The following is a 5,131-nucleotide window of genomic DNA, read 5'->3' on the forward strand; positions in this document are numbered from 1 at the left end:
AAGGTCAAAGAGGAGGTTTATGTTGGTCAGCCGCCGGGCTTTACTGACCCAATCTACAAGAACAAAGTTTATCTGCTGGACAAAGCGTTGTATGGTCTACATCAGGCGCCAAGAGCCTGGTACGAGACTTTGTCTCAACACCTACTTGCTAACCAGTTCATACGAGGAAAAGTGGATGCCACTCTCTTCACTAAAGTCGTTGATGGTCCTCTTCTGATAGTACAGATTTATGTAGATGATATTATTTTTGGGTCAACAAATGAGAAATTGTGCAAAAATTTTGAACAGGTGATGAAGCAGAAATTTGAAATGTCATCAATGGGGGAGATGAAATTCTTTCTGGGTTTACAAGTTGAACAACTTCTTCATTCATCAAACGAAGTACGTGCATGATATTCTAGAGAAATTTGGAATGTCAAGTTCTACTCCAGCTGCTACCCCACTTGCGACTAATCATGGGATTCACCCAGATCTCACCGGAGACAGGGTTGATGAGACACTTTATCGATCCATGATAGGTTCTTTGATGTACCTAACTGCTTCACGTCCTGATATAATGTACCCAACATGCCTCGCAGCAAGATATCAGTCTAACCCGAGAGCATCGCATATGATTATTGTCAAGAGGATATTGCGTTACTTGAAGGGCACACCCACATTGGGGTTGTGGTATCCTCGAAAAGGAGAATTTATGCTCCAAGGGTATTCCGATTCGGATTTCGGATGCTGCAAAGTCAATACAAAATCAACAACTGCAGGATGCCAGTTCTTTAGTACTAGGTTGGTTACCTGGCAGTGTAAGAAACAAACGTCTGTGGCGTTATCTACATGTGAAGCGGAGTATGTTTCTGCTAGCAGTTGCTGCTCTCAAATCCTGTGGATACAGCAACAGATGCGCGACTACGGTTTGCAGTTTCTTAACACACCTCTGTTTGTTGATAATGAGGCCGCAATTAACATTACTAAAAATCTAGTACATCATGCTAAAACTAAACATATTGAGATTCGTCATCACTTTATTCGCAATTGCTTCGAGAAAAAGTTGATACGAATTGAGAAAATCCACACTGACGAACAAAAAGCTGATTTGCATAGTAAAGCTTTTGATAAAAATCGGTTTCAATATTTATTAAAACTTAATGGTATGAAATTGCTTTCGGTGTCGGATGGAATTGTGAGCGTTGATGAAAGTACTGTTGCGGATGAAGACGAGAAACAATCTGCAATGGTTTGTCGAAATTTTAGTTGTTTTGGTATTTAGGGGGAGTAGATATCTGTAAATAGATATGTTTCAGAAAATACAAAAACATGATAAAAATTCAAAATCCAAAAACAATATAAAATCTGAAAAAGAGCTTGTGTATATAGGGAAAATGATAGTACATCAGTTTGACAGTTATCGTACGCTAAAGATTTGTATAGTATAAAGAGTTAAACAGTTTTACTGATGATTTGTTGATAAATTTTTACATATTTAGTAGATTTATTTGGGATATAAACCTAAAATTTCAAACTTGCAAAATTTGTGGGGAACACTACTTGGATATATAGGTAACCCCTGAAATCTCGTTTGAAAGGTTTCATATTCAGATATACTAGGTTTTTATACTATTTGATGTCTGGGGTATTACTCCGGGACTTCTGCTGAACGGAAGTTCTGACCTAGTCCTTGGATAATGCTTTACCTGAAATGCTTGAAACATAGCATTATAGCCCTCAGATTGGTTAGACAATAAAATTGATGATCATCTATTCTAGCTAAAAGATCCTCTAAAGGGGACACACTGCAAAGTCGAAACTGATATCTCTCTGCTGAACGGAAGTTCTGACCTGAGATCCCTCAGTTCTCGCGTTCCCTAAATTATATACAGACATCATTTTAGTACAATCACCTGTAAATTTGAAGTTTGAAATTCTGGATACGGGAGTATATTCAAGAGGTGGGACACATAAATGAGTTAAGTTCATTAAAATATCTAAATCGTATCCTGAATAGATTGAAGTTTGTGCTAAGAGTTTAGAGACTATCTACGTAAAATGTTTAAGTCCGAGTATGAATTAAAGCTTAACGGTACTGATAACGTGTCTAATAACTGATATGATTCCCTGACACGCTCACCAAAAATAAGTTTGTAAATAGTTTACTTTCTGCAATTTAAGTTTTCTGTTATTTCATTTCTTAGTTTAGATCACCTTAAAATCCAAAAAAGATTTTACATTTCTGCTTTATTTAGACAAACCAGAGTAGAAAGTTGATTGTCGGATTCTAGAAAGATGGAGCAGATGCAGGAGATTCTGAGCTGAAGACTGAGGAGAGCTTACATTGTTGGAAATTTGATTGTTTTTCAAAGACAAAAACAAGTTCATTAACTTGATACTTGTTATTTTTTCAGAAAAAGTTGAAAATATTTTTACTAAATCAGTTTGATTCGTCAACAAATCAACCAGGGTCATTAAATTGAACTTGGTAGATTAATCAAGTGATCAAGGTCATTAACTTGAACTTGAATACTTGAGCGGATTTCTAGAGCTGATTAAATTTGTATTCTATTGTTTGAAAAGATAAAGTCTAATGTTATTGGTTGAGTAACAGATTTGGAGACTTTATTATTCCCACGGAAGCTAAGTGTCAAAGCTGGTACCAGAACAAAACCTCAGATCCCAGCATACTAAGAGGGGGAGTCTGTGAGTCTGGATCAACAGCTAATGAAAAGCTTGAAGTTAGAGTTTGAAGATAGTCATGGAACCTGTTAAGATTGAGTTGTTACAATGAAGAGATAAAGTTGGAGAAAAGACAAAGACTAAAGACTCAGGAGCTGAAGACTACGTCAACATCCAAGGGGGAGTCTGTTGGTGCACAAAATGTCTGCTGACTACGTCTTATCAAGTCTTGTGTCTAGATAGGATAAACAGGTGTTTAAATATGTTTAAATTAGGGTTGTTTAGGTTAGAAATAGTTCTGGCCGTTTGAACACTGCCTGGCCGTTTGAAAGCAAGCCTGGCCGTTTGAGCTTGCTTGGTCGTTTGAAGCATGACCGTTTGAACATGTTCAAACGGATAGCCTGGGCCTATATATAGTTGATCAGTTCAAACGGTTAGGAATAGTTGTTGATGTGTTTGTGAGTCGAGGTGCTGTCCAATTGTATTCAGAATCATTGTAAAAGCTCACAATCAGTAATAGAAGGAAATATTGAAAGGATAAAGCTGTTTTGACTTCATTTACGTTGATTCCGCCTTCGTATGTGAAGATGAACTACTTCTACTGACGTTTTAGGACATCAGAACGGTCCAACAAATTCAATCTTGCGGGGACCTTCTGTAAGTATTCTTTCGCGTTTTTCGTTCCTTTTAGCGTTAAAGTCAAACTGTGTTTGACTTTCTGCATTGACCAGTTTATGGTCAACGCAAAGTTCGTTTGAACTTCATAACGTGAGCGTAATCATGATGGTTATAGTCCCTAGTGACTATACCTACTGATTACCACGTTATCTAGGCTCAGTGACGAGTCATAGTTTCGGCCAAAATGCGTTTTCTCGCGTATTTTGTAACCAAATTACTCTAGGGTATTAAAACCGTTTGTTTTAATACCAAACCTGTTTTCCAACTTTACTAAACATGTTCTAGCATGTTTAGCTCGTCACTTTTAGATTTGTGCTTGTTTAGGGTCGTAAATGTCACACCCCCAAAATCCACACGGAGTACCACCGCTTGGAGGCGTGACATGACCAGGATCAAGCCACCAATCATATCGAACATAGCATTTAATAATAAAAGTAGATAATGTAATTCATCACGACATGATTGATGTTCAAAACCAAACTTTGTTTAAGTAGCGAAAGCATGTAAATAAACCCAACATAGTTAATAGTTTGAAATGTCGTAAATGTTTAGAATGCATTCACTAATCCTTGTCCACAACGACCTGCTCCTCCTTGTGCAAGCTCCATAAGTACCTAAGGTCCGGCAAGGCATGCAGCAGAGAGTCAACAACTAGTTGAGCGAGTTCACAGTTAATAGTTCAGTAATAGTATGGTGTGAGTAGTAGCATGTTCGTTCGTTATGTCATATATCATATTTCCATCGCGACCTCCCAGGCAGGTATGCGAAGATGTTAGGGGATGTTCATCCCAAGTATTCTAGACTAGGTTTATTTGTATCGCGACCAACCAGGCAGGTGCGCGAAGATTAGTAAGTTTAGTTCGCGGCCTTCCTAAGGCAGGTGTGCGAAGTCAGTCATAATATCACGGCCAACCCTTGGCAGGTGTGCGAAGATTAGTTCAATAAGTGTTACTAGTCTAGTCGTATCTTATCGTTAGGTTCTACCATCTGAGTATACACAATAATTCATCAAATCCCATTCCCACCCGGGAACCCCATGCCTTGGCTGTGTGAACTCACCTTGGTTTGCTCGGTATGCTAAACTAGGTGCTCACAATAATCAATCCCGTCCTAGAGTACGCATGTATACATAATCAGTTTTGTTTCGAAGTATTTGACATGAAATCTATGTCGTAAAGTGCGTAGCAAATAACGTCATGTATCACGTAAGCAGTTAAATCACTTAACAGGTCTAACAGAGTTAATGTACCACAGAATTGACGTATCAACAGAGTTATCATTCTAACAAGGTTATATAACTTAACCGAGTCAACAGAGTTAACAGAGTTACTAAACTAGTAATGTTATAAACTTAACAGTGTAATCATGTTTGCCATAAACAAGTAATCTAACAAGAGTTAATAACTTAACAAGGTTAATGACTTAACAAGGTTTGTACCATTAACAGAGTTACAATTAACAGAGTTAATAATTTACTAGAGTTTGAGCAAGCTAACAGAGCAAATCAAGTAATTAACTTAATTAGATCACATAGTTAATGGCGTTAATTGATAACAGTATACAATGTGACAAAATCGCCTAAGTGGCGAAAACCCTTTGGGCCGAAATCCCTTGGGCCGAAAACACTTGGAGCCGAAAACACTATATGGGCCGAACTCCCTTTGGTTTTTGTCGGCTTGAAGTATGACGAAAACACTTGAGTGTTTTCGTCCAGTTTGTGTGTTTTCGCCTGGTTGTTTTCGTCGAGGTGGGGAATCATCATCAACAGCAACGGTTACAATAACACAGCAAC

This window comes from Helianthus annuus, chromosome 9 (assembly GCF_002127325.2).
Source record: "Helianthus annuus cultivar XRQ/B chromosome 9, HanXRQr2.0-SUNRISE, whole genome shotgun sequence".
In the NCBI taxonomy this organism is placed as follows: Eukaryota; Viridiplantae; Streptophyta; class Magnoliopsida; order Asterales; family Asteraceae; genus Helianthus; species Helianthus annuus.